This window comes from Giraffa tippelskirchi, chromosome 4 (genome assembly GCF_054371585.1).
Source record: "Giraffa tippelskirchi isolate mGirTip1 chromosome 4, T2T-mGirTip1v1.2.pri, whole genome shotgun sequence".
Taxonomy (NCBI): domain Eukaryota; kingdom Metazoa; phylum Chordata; class Mammalia; order Artiodactyla; family Giraffidae; genus Giraffa; species Giraffa tippelskirchi.
In genome coordinates, this window is record NC_137278.1 from 138,029,378 (window position 1) to 138,041,622 (window position 12,245).

The following is a 12,245-nucleotide window of genomic DNA, read 5'->3' on the forward strand; positions in this document are numbered from 1 at the left end:
TATTGAAATTTGCTATCATTACAGGACCAATAAACAAATTCATAAAAGTTCAAATAAAAAATTATAACAGTCTACCATTAGATTTCATATTACTTAGGAATCAGAAGTCTTAAAGCTAACAAAAGAAATAATAATTGTGGAATTTCAGGAATTACATGTTTCTTCTACAAATGTTTATTGAAACCCTAGTAAATCCTAAGAATGAATGTAGTGGCTGAGAGCTCAAACTTTGGAGCCAGGCTGTCTGGATGAAAATCCAGGCTCCACACTTGCTCTCTGCGGGTAACCTGAAGCAAGTTATCTAAATCTGTTGCTCCTGCTTCCTCACCTGTAAAATGGGGATAAAATAATATAATCTCATCCATAATGAAGGTAGCTGAGATTGCATGAAATAATGTAAGTAAGAGAATGAGAGTGGTGCTCTAGCCACATTCTGAGGTCTACATATGTAGTAGCTAGTGAGTATGATTATTGTTATAACAACGAACCAACCATGATCATTGCCCTCATGGTGCTACGGAGAGGCACTAAAGACTTATTGAAGGGCTGCCCCTGATGGCTCAGGGGAAAAGAATCTGTTTGATCCCTGGGTCAGAAAGATCCCCTGGAGGAGAAACTGGCAACCCACTCCAGTATTCTTTTTGGGAAAAAAAAAAAACCCATGGACAGATGAGTCTGGGGGCTACATTTAGGAATGGATAGTGGATGGAAAGACTTGTTATATTATAGGTACAATACTGATCATTTTATTTTTATTATATTATTGAATTCTCATAATTGCTTTGGGGAAGATTTTACTCTTTCAGTTTATAGGTGAGAACACTGACACAAGTGATGAAATAATTTTGCTAAGGGTTCAACTAGCCAGTGAGGAAACCAGAATTCAAATCAAAGTTCTATTCTTTCAACAGCAGGCTGATCATTTAGAGAAAATATATCAATCATTTACTTAATAGGAAGACAGTATAAATGGTGGTTAGAAGTACAGACTCTGAAGACCACGTGATGAAGATTTGAATTCTGTCTAATCTTCTTCCCAGAATACTAGTCCTTGAGCAATTTGTTTAACTTCTCTGTACTTCAGCTTTCTCACTTGTAATATTATAATAAATTTTTCAAAACAGATTTGATATAAAGATTGAATGAGATAAAATACACAGTGCTTGATTTGTACTAAATGCTCATTTTTCTTTGATTCATTTAATTGAACGGTGTAAGAGGTTGTCTATTTTGCTTTCTCACTTCATGTTCCTGGGTGTCAAAGCCAAGTTTCTAGAAATTATGATGCAGGCTCTAGAGGATGACGTGGCTAATTTAAGAGAATTAGACTTAGACTTCCATCATTTAGTAAACTATAAAGACTAGAACTTTCTAGGCAAGGCTGATATTCAGCTGGTAAGCAACACTGCAAATATACTAGCCATTAAAATATTGAAATGCAGGGTTTCTGTGCCAGATGGAGAGTGATTAAAGATCTTGAGTCCATGTGGTACCTAATAAGAGGCACAGTGGTGCCTGCTGGTGAGGGTGAGCCTCGGCAGCTGCAGTGTGCACTGAGATAGAAGCTGACAGAAGCATCTGTGGCACTCACCTCATGCTCTGGAGTGGCCCAGCACAAATGAGGGCAGTAAGACCCATGACTGGGCAGACAGAGTGATAACGGTAATGCTGGTGGGGGTCGAGGTGCAGGCCATTTGTATTTAGACATCTCTTGTCCTGCTTCTAGCTGGCAACAGCAAAGAACTAGTTTGTACCTAACACTTTCAACTGAATGGGGGAAAAAAATCAGGGTTTCTATGTCTAATTGTAGTTTAGATAGGGACATCTTTTAACTGATGACAATAGCATCAAACAAACAGAACACCAATCATTCCTAAAACTCAAGAAATGGTTTAAAATTTGTTCGAATAGTTATTGGCACTAAACTTCTATCATTTGGTAAGCAATTCTGTATTATCTATATCTTAGTTTATTTGGAAGATAAGAGGGACGTATATTTTTTTACTTTGTTAATTGGTTTCTATGCTAATTTTTATTTCCAGTTGTTAACTATGTCTAACAGCATGTAATTAAAGGCCTTAGACCATGTACAAGGGCAGTAATATCTCACAAATGTTTGTAAAATAGATTTTTACAACAAAGATGCAATCAGTTCAGTTCAGTTGCTCAGTCGTGTCTGACTATTTGTGACCCCATGGACTGCAGCATGCCAGGCCTCCCTGTCCATCACCAACTCCTAGAGTTTACCCAAACTCATGTCCATTGAGTTGGAGATGCTATCCAACCATCTCATCCTCTGTCATGCCCTTCTCCTCCCACCTTCAATCTTTCCCAGCATCAGGGTCTTTTCAAATGAGTCAGTTCTTTGCATCAGCTGGCCAAAGTGTTGGAGTTTCAGCTTTAACATCAGTCCTTCCAATGAACATTCAAGACTGATCTCATTTAGGATGGACTGGTTGGATCTCCTTGCAGTCCAAGGGTCTCTCAAGAGTCTTCTCCAACACCACAGTTCAAAAGCATCAATCCTTTGGTGCTCAGCTTTCTTCATAGTCAAACTCTCACATCCATACATGACCACTTGAAAAACCATGGCCTTGACTAGATGGACCTTTAATGTCTCTGCTTTTTAATATGCCATCTAGGTTGGTCATAACTTTTCTTCCAAGGAGTAAGCGCCTTTTTATTTCATGGCTGCAGTTACCATCTGCAGTGATTTTGGAGCCCCACCCCCACCCCCCAAAAATTAGTCAGCCACTGTTTCCACTGTTTCCCCATCTATTTGCCATGAAGTGATGGGATCAGGTGCCATGATCTTTGTTTTCTGAATGTTGAGCTTGAAGCCAACCTTTTCACTCTCCTCTTTCACTTTCACCAAGAGGCTCTTTAGTTCCTCTTCACTTTCTGCCATAAGGATGGTATCATCTGCATATCTGTGGTTATTGATATTTCTCCTAGCAATCTTGATTCCAGTTTGTGCTTCCTCCAGCCCAGTGTTTCTCATGATGTACTCTGCATATAAGTTAAATAAGCAGGGTGACAATATACAGCTTTGATGTACTCCTTTTCCTATTTGGAAACAGTCTGTTGTTCCACGTCCAGTTCTAACTGTTGCTTCCTGACCTGCATACAGATTTCTTAAGAGGCACGTCAAGTGGTCTGGTATTCCCATCTCTTTCAAAATTTTCCACAGTTTATTGTAATCAATCTCTCACAAATAAATCGAGACTTTTTTCCCTAGGTGATTTGCAGACATAGTGCTTAAAAATGAATAAAGGAGGGAAGAGAAATTTAACTTTACAAAATTTTCTGAAAATGACAGTGAAGAACTGATTATGAGTTTATTAAAAAATATGACATTGCTCTCTTTTGTCTGATAATACTATTCCCTCTTTTCAAGTTCACTTTCTTTAGTTATTAGTTTCTTCTCCCGTTTTTCTGAGAAACACCTGCAATTTCAAAGTGGTTAAATTTCCCATTCCAGGTAAGCAAATGTGTTAGATGGTAGCAAGTGTCAGAAAGTGTATTATCATCAGAAGACATCAGAAACAGCACTCAAATGATCCAGTTTTCTGAACCTAAATTTGAACACATGGTTCAGATCATCAGATCATGCTGCCTCAATTCATCAAATACCTATTGAGTTCTACCACACGCTGTGCCCAAGGAGTACAATCCTGGCAGGAATGCCTCTGCCCTCGTGGAATTTAGTCCAATCTAATCTGTAGGTCAGGTTACTAATAAGTAACACAGTACTGTATTAATTGCTACAAAGGTAGAAAGAAGGAAGACAGTCCTCTACCCTTTTGGAGAAGGGAATCACATTTGCAGAGACTCTTATTCCAGTCCTGGAAGAAAAGGCATCTCCTTAACAAGCATGTGTTAGGGCCAGGGGAGGGCACTCTGGGCCAACCCAGGCACACAAGCAAGTTGTCTATGGAAATAACGTATCTGCCACATGACTGGACACTTTAACATTCTCCAGGAGTATGCAACTGAAGGAAAAAACATTTCATTTAGATGTCTTGGGATCTCATCCATCTTGATGTTTTGTTGTGCTTTATCAAAGTGCATTGGCTCTCCTAGTAGTAAGGTGACTTCAGCATACTGCTACAACTGGAGGAGCTTTAGATGAATCAAGAAAGTGACTTTGTTCTTTTGCTTCTTAATATAAGTACAAACTTTGCTTCATTTGTGACCAGCCTCTTTAATGTATCATGAGTTAGAGACTGAGGATTCTCTCAGTAGGCTACTTTTAGAAATCAGTTTGAGGTTGAATCTCAGCAGTTACAAACCTCAGATGAAAGGAGCCACGTGTATACAGAGGCTTCTTAAAGACCCAGTCAGCCTTCATTTCCTCTCACAATGGGAGACTTAAGGCCTCTACTGACTAGGATGAACCACAACAAAACAATACCTCTGTGTGTGGGTTTTAAAAATAAACTGAGTGATTTGTATGTACAAATGGCATCTTAGAAAAAGGAATGTAGAAAAGCCAAGTTGAAAAAGAAAACAAACAATACTTGAAATTCTCCTCTCTTTTCTCTTTGAACAGATTTTCTTCCTTGGAACTGTTGTCTGGAAAGCTCATATATTATTATATTGCCTGCTGAGCAGTTCAACCACTCCAGGTATTGCTCTGGGATTTTAATGATATTATTATAAATAGTATGATAGATAGGTTGAGGTCTTTGCATAGATAACTAAAAGCCTCCAGCCCTTTAAACCTAAACACAGAGCATATACATTTGTTATCTTGGCTACGTTATTGACAACATAAGAGATTCTTTGGAGACTTGAAAGCTGGGGCTGGCCCTGTCAGCTTGAATTTTAGGAGCATTTAATTAACTGATTAATAGTACAAAAGAATATATCCACTCATTTGAAGTTTCATTTGCATAGCTTATCAGTAGGAGATTTTTCCAGTAATTTGCATACTCTCCTGCTCTCACAATTAGAATAACAAGGAGAAATCATCATAAACATTGTTTATGTTTGATGATAAACATAAACAATGGCTATCAGCTAAATCTAAGTAGAGATGGGAAATTAGAATTTATCTAGACCACTGTTATTAACAAATACATATTTTTAATCACATAATTAATAGTCAGCAGAAATGGACCAAGTTATATATAGCCTTCATATTTTAAATTATTTGCAATTTATAATTATCTTTAAATAAAGCCAATATTCCTAGTAACTTATGGAGATTAAAATCATTAGGTCAAGAAACTAGCTAAGATACACTTTACATTCAAATTAAGTTTGTGTCTGAATGTGCTTTTTACTTATAGGAACCTCTAAGTACATGAAAAGTTACAATCACAAGGAGTTTATATTAAAATGATATATTTATAGTAATACACAGTAATATATAATACTAACATATAAAATTGAAGAATAAAAATTTCAGCCAAATGTCAATACCTTGACAAATAAATATCTCTCCAAATATGTAGATAATTATGTTTAAAACATCAAATAATTTCTTTGGAATAGTTTTAAGGTAACAGAGAATGACTTGAAAAGTCAATCCACCTTTAAGATTCTATCATCTCTGATATTATATCTTTAAAGTAGTCCTAAAACTAGAAGAGCAAAGATATTTTGATAAAAACTGAATGAAAGATCAAGAAAGATCAGATCTCAAGGTTTTACAAGTGACTTTTTTTTTTTCTTTTAAGGTGCGTATACATAGAGAATGTTAAATTGTCCAGTCGTGTGGCAAATTATGTTCTCAGAAAGAGTCAGGCTTTTATGTCTCTGCTAGCTCAGCTTGTCCTTCTCACAACCCTCACAATTGCCAGCTAAAACAATGCTTTATCTTCCAAGACTGGGTTAAGAGATCCGACTCCTTTCCCCACACAGAATAGATGATTCTCTTTCTTCTTGCCACCTTTGTAGCAATTATTGCATTGTAACAAATAATTAGGATATTGTTCCTTCCAAAACTGACTTTATAAAATCACTGCGTTTTTTAAAATAATAGATTTTTATTAATCTTCTTCAGTCCAAGAAACACAAGAGCATGAGAAAAGAAGGCTTTTGTTACGATGTTCTATACACTCTTCAGTAGATCAAACAGAATATTTAATTTTGACTTACCACAAACTTTCTTTTAAAAATATGTTCAGGAGTATAATTGAGTAGTTAAAAATTCTTTAGAGAGTCTGAAAAAGTAGAAATGACATATCCCAAAGATTTGTTTTCCTTTATTAAATTCTGTAAAACAGAGCCTATTTTGTTATATATTTCTTTATTATTAATTTTTAAATAGAGTAATATCAATATATAACATTATATTAGTTTCAGGTATACAGGATAATAAATCAATATTAGCGTACAGTACAGAGCAATCACCACAATGTATGGTTACTATTTTTCATTATAGAACTAACACATTCACCCTTTTTACCCATTCCTATACCACTCCTCCCCTCTGATAGTCACTTATCTGTTCTCTGTACCTATGAGCTTAGTTTAGTTTTATTCATTTGCTTTGTTTTCCAGATTCCATATATAAGTGAAATCAAACAGTGCTAGTTTTTCTCTGATTGACTTATTTCAATTTAGCATAAAACCCTTGGGGTCCGTCCATGTTGTTACCAATGGTAAAATGTTATGGCTGAGTAGTATTTCATTGTTGTGTGTGTGTGTGTGTATCTCATATCTTCTTTATCTATTCATCCATCAATGGATGTTTCCATAGCTTTCCAGTTATAAATAGTGCTGCAAAAAAACACTGGGGTGCATGTATCTTTTTGAATTAGTATTTTTGTTTTCTTCAGATACCCGGAAGTGAAACAGTTGAATTAGATGGTCCTATTTTTAATTTTTAAAGGAACCTCCATATCGTTTTCACAGTGGTTGCACCTTCTTACATTTCCACCAACCACACAGGAAAGCTTCCTTTCCTCCACAACCTCTCCAACACTTGTTTTTTCTGGAAAAACCATCAACAAAACCTACTGAATGGGCGAAGATGTTTGCAAATCACATATTCAGTGAGGGGCTAATATTGAAAAAATATAGAGAACCCATCTAACTTAATAACAACAAAAAACAAGTAAGCTGATGGCTAAAAGTGGGCAGAGGGGGTAGGAGATAGGAGAGAGGTTCAAGAGGGAGGGAACATATAGCTATCTGTGACTGAGTCATGTTGATGTATGGCAGAAACCAGCACAATATTGGAAAGCAATTATCCTCCAATTAAAATGGGCAGAGGATCTGAATGGGCATTTCTCCAAAGAAGACCTAGAGGGGACCACCAGGCACATGAAAAGATTCTCAACATCACTAATCCTCAGGGAAATGTAAATCAAAACCACAATGAGATATCATCTCACATCTGTTGGAATGGCTTTTTATTAAATAGAGCTAATTTTTAAAAACTATTATAAACATTTCCTGTAGTTTTTGTTTCAAAGTGGAAATATTTGTTGGATTCACTAAGTGTATAAAATCTTCATATAAAGTCACCAGGTTTAAGACGTTTTATTTCAAGTTTACCTGGTTCAAAGGAAAAAAAAAAGCTCAAAAGTAAATATAGAAATAACTTTTGGAAATGAAATTGATCTCTTGATTTTTTTCCACACCATTTGCTTCCTTTGAATCTTCCAGTCTCAGTAAAGTGTTGATGTCCTACTCAGTTGCTGAAACCAAACTCCAGGAAAAATCTTTGATTCCTTCCTTTTCTCACTGTCCATGCAATATGATGTTTCATTTGCTTGACACTTTTCTCAAGATCTTGACAATTCCTTACTGGAATCATCAAGTTTTGGTCCAAAGTAAGCACTTCTTGAGGACTCCCATCTAAATGATTAGTGCCCCAGCTCTTCACTCTCACTCACAGCATGAGATCACATCACTCTGTTCCACTCACCTCATAGTCCTCAGCATCATCTGGAATTTATGCCGCTCGTTGCTGTTCTTAGTCTCTTTGTCTTGCCCACCAGACCTTAAGCTTTTTCTTTCTTGTTCTCCCCGGTGTTCCAGTACTTAATAGAAGGCTTGCACATAATGCACACTGAAAAATATATTTCAAATGAATATTTAGAGAACAGATTTTTGAACATTTATTTCACTTAAGAAATATCTCGTTTGTGCCTAGTATTATATGAGGCAAAGGTAAGGGATGCATATTGAAAGACGGTCATTTTATCACATTTTACTAACCTGCTAAAATAAGACAACTTGGCATTCTTCCCTGTACTCCTCCCCCTCGCTGCCCAATTCTCATTTCTCTTTCTCTCTGTCTCCTCCCAGGGACCTTATTCACAGGAAAACAAAATGACAGAATGCGAATAACACAGACCGCAGGAGTTATATTAGTTTGTGATTTCCAAACTAGGTGAACTTGGGCCAGTGGTTTAGATTCATAGAAGTTGTGTATCTTCACTTGAAAAATAGGATTTTTTTTTCTATCTTAATGATTGTGAAAACTGAATATAACTGTGAATGTATGTAATATATATCTTAGAATATTATTGGCTTTCATTACATGGGAGCTTTATTTTTCATGAAATTGTCTGATGTCACTCACATCCAAGCCAATTTTCTTTTGAATAGTGCTTGCATAAGATCAATTTTTGAAAAGATACTTGGCAGCTAGCAAGCATACTAAAACACAATATGCATCATATTTTTAATGGTCTGATTCCTTTCCTTGAGAATAAAGCAAGAGGTAATTATAACTCTAATTCCTGTTGCTTCCTGATGTGTTTGCTGGATCCCATGGCAGGCCTGGAGGCAGCAGTCTGTCAATATTGGCCTGAGTGAGTAATAAGGTGCAGTAACGTCAAAGGCATTAAGCATCATCTCAGAGTTAGGGGATGTGAGGTCAAGTGGCTGCCTATGGAAGTAGCATCCAGTAGTTTCAAAGCAGAGACAAAGAAAAACAGTCAAGTCATCCCATCCAAGAGGAAATATGAAGTATTTCATACTGTATGTTATTAAAAAATAGTCTGGAGCTGAAAGGATATGTCTCTGAGGCCAAGAGACCCAGCAAATATGGGAGCTTATGCTAATAAATTTTATTATGGAATGATAAAATATCTGACAAGACTAATTTTTTTATTGCTTGATAGATAGCATTTCTGTATTTAAAACTAGTGATAAATTAGGTGCTTTGGAAAGAGAATCTAAAGCAATTTCAGTTCCATTTTTATTTAGGCTTAAATCATCCTTTCTCTTACTTCATTCCCTGATTAGAACTCTTAAAACAACTATGTCAAGCACATACGGTCACCAAGTCTGATAAAGGCACCAACACCCAAAGGTGTATGTATGTGCATGACAGTGATATTTCCTACAGCAGTGCTCTGACCCTATTTGAGAAGGAACTTAAATACTCTTCCTTTATAGGTAACTGAGATAATCAGAGGCAAATCTGCTCTTGTCATCTCTAACCATGATGGTAGCGACGCTTGGAACCCATCATTTTTGAAGGATTGCAGGGAAATATGGGATTCTGTTCTTAACTGAAATGGCCTAATTAATGCTGGATTATCCCAGATCAACTAACCCCAGTAGAATTTTTCAATTTAACATCTAATTCTGATCTGTTTGGGAATTGGATCTAATTGGAGTCTAGACTGGACTTGGTTTCTTAGAGCTACCTTATGTCTTCTTTGGAGCCACACTAGAAATATAAATAAGGCTCCTATATATTAGATGAGTCTGAACATGACTCCAGCAGAAACAAATTCCTCTAAGCTTCCTAGACTGGTCAATACCCATGTGTGCATGCTAAATCGCTTCAGCCATGTCCAAGTCTTTGTGACCCTATGGATCATAGACCACCAGGCTCCTCTGTCCAAGGGATTCTCAAGGCAGGGATCCCAACAGAGGGATCAAACCCATGTCTCTTATGTCTCCTGCATTGGCAGGCAGATTCTTTACCGCTAGTGCCACCTGGGAAGTCTAATTGATACTCAATTATCCCCAAATGTAATGACAGAGGAGATAAGTTTAAAATACTTCCAGCCACCTGGGAATCATCTAGAATTATACTGTCAAATATGGTAGCTACTAACCTTATGTGCGTGTGTGCGTGTGTGTGTGCTTAGTCATGTTCAACTCTTTAGCCGTTAAGTTATGTATGACTCTTTGCGATCCCATGAACTGTAGTCCGCTAGGCTCCTCTGTTTATGGAATTTTCCAGGCAAGAATACTGGAGTGGGCTGCCATTTCCTAGCTTCCCGGGTGGCTCAGTGGTAAAGAATCTATAATGTGGGAGACCTGGGTTCGACCGCTGGGTCAGGAAGATCCCCTGGAGGAGGACATTGGGGGCCCACTCCAATTCTCTTGCCTGGAGAATCCCATGGACTGAGGAGCCTGACAGGCTATGGGCCATAATGTTGCAAAGAGTTGGACATGACTTAGTGACTAAACCACCAGAACCATATACATATACAATGGAATATTACTCAGCCATAAAAAAGGATGAAATAATGCCATTTGCAACAACATGGGTGGACCTAGAGATTATCATACAAAGTGAAGTAAGTTAGAGAAAAACAAATGCCAGATGATATCACTTATATGTGGAATCTAAAAAGAAAATGATACTAATGAGCTTATTTGCAAAGTAGAAATAGACCCGCAGAGAAAATAAACTTACAGTAACTGAAGGGGATAGCAGGGCTGGGGGCGGGGAGAGATAAACCAGGAGGAGTTCGGGATTAACACATACACACCACTACATCTAAAATAGGTAAACAAGGACCCAGGTAGTGCTAGTGGTAAAGAACCCACCTGCCAATGCAGGAGATGTAAGAGACATGAGTTTGATCCCTGGGGTGGGAAGATCCCTGGGGTGGGAAGATCCCCTGGAGGAGAGCATGGCAACCCACTCCAGTGTTCTTACCTGGGAAATCCCATGGACATAGTCGCAAAGACTGGACATGACCGAAGAGATTATTTAGCACACACACTGTATAGCACAGGGAATTTTACTCAATATTCTATAATAGGCTATAAGAGAAAAGAATCTGAAAAAGGATATGTGTATATATATATATGCGTGTGTGAATATATGTATTACTGAATCACTGCATACTCGCTGTACACTTGAAACTGACACAATGTTGTAAATTAAACTTCAATTAAAAAAGGAAAAAAATGTATGTTTAAAACCATTAAAAACTAAACTTTAAATTAATTTAAATTAAATGAAAATTTAAAATTCAGTCCTTTAGTTACACAGAGTTCAATAGCCACATGTACAGGATATAGAACGTGGCCGTGATCTAGAACACAGTACATTTCCAGAAGAGCACTACTTGGTTTCTCAAGCCAGAAGTTTGCTATAGATTTCATAGTTAGTGTGTCTTGTGAAAGCCCAATAATCATGTATTGAATGGTTGAGTAAATGACATCTCTATTTTCTATACATGCTTATGCTCCTGTTGCCTCTTCTCTAATGCTCATCAGGCTTATAAATACTTATGCAGCATCTATCATCTCCACTAAACAAAAAGTTCTGTGAAGGCAAGCACCATGTCTATCCAGTTTCTCATTGTATCCCCAGCATCTAACACAGTGCCTGAACATTGTTATTGTGCAAGAAATATTTGTTGAATGAAATAATGAATAGATGGATCCTAACTTTCTATATATCACTCATGGATAAAAATGGGGTGTGTGTGAGGACTAAATGCAATAGTATAAATAAAGAACCTGACATGTACCTGATATATAATAGGAGCTCAAATATTACCTCTCTTCTTCTCTGATTAATAGAAGCCTGGGTCACTTGGATCCAACAGGTCACAAAGACTTCTGGTCAAGCCAATAATTTCCTTAGCTCTTAGCTTTGTGCTTCCTTCCGTTTGATTAAAAGCTTGGCTTAAGTTATTAACTACAAGCAGAAAAGATCAGGGTTCAATTCCGTTATTTGGTACTAAGGCAGAAGGTTTCCAAGGGAACACAGTGCCAACTCAGAGCAGTAAATGTCATAATTCATCCTAGAAATCTCTTCAAGACTAAAATTCTGGCTTTTGACCAATCACCTAGTTAGTTCAGTCTTCTCTTCTCCTATCAGAATTCTGAATGCAATACTGCACCATAATTGTGGAAACCATTCCAAAAGATTCCTGGGCATGAATTAGCACTGCAGAGGCAATTGGAGGGAGAAATTCAGAATGAACTTTCTTTAGGATGAGCATTTCAAGTCTTTTTTTGTTTTTTTTTTTTTTGTTCTTGCTTTATGCTTTCAACTCTCCCCTAAAGTACTACCTTTAGAT

The 12,245-nt window shown here is 37.1% G+C and overlaps 1 long non-coding RNA gene across 1 annotated transcript in view; it reads right to left on the reverse strand.

Annotated features, from left to right (window-relative positions):
* LOC145544597 (uncharacterized) overlaps positions 1-11,909 on the reverse strand; it is a 34,301-nt gene extending 22,392 nt beyond the window's left edge. Inside the window, exons 1-2 of the long non-coding RNA XR_014081482.1 lie at positions 11,720-11,909; positions 7,883-8,026 (exon numbers count right to left, since the gene is read on the reverse strand). This is a non-coding gene — a long non-coding RNA (uncharacterized LOC145544597). The remainder of the gene's footprint in view (positions 1-7,882; positions 8,027-11,719) is intronic.
* Positions 11,910-12,245: the final 336 nt, after the last annotated feature.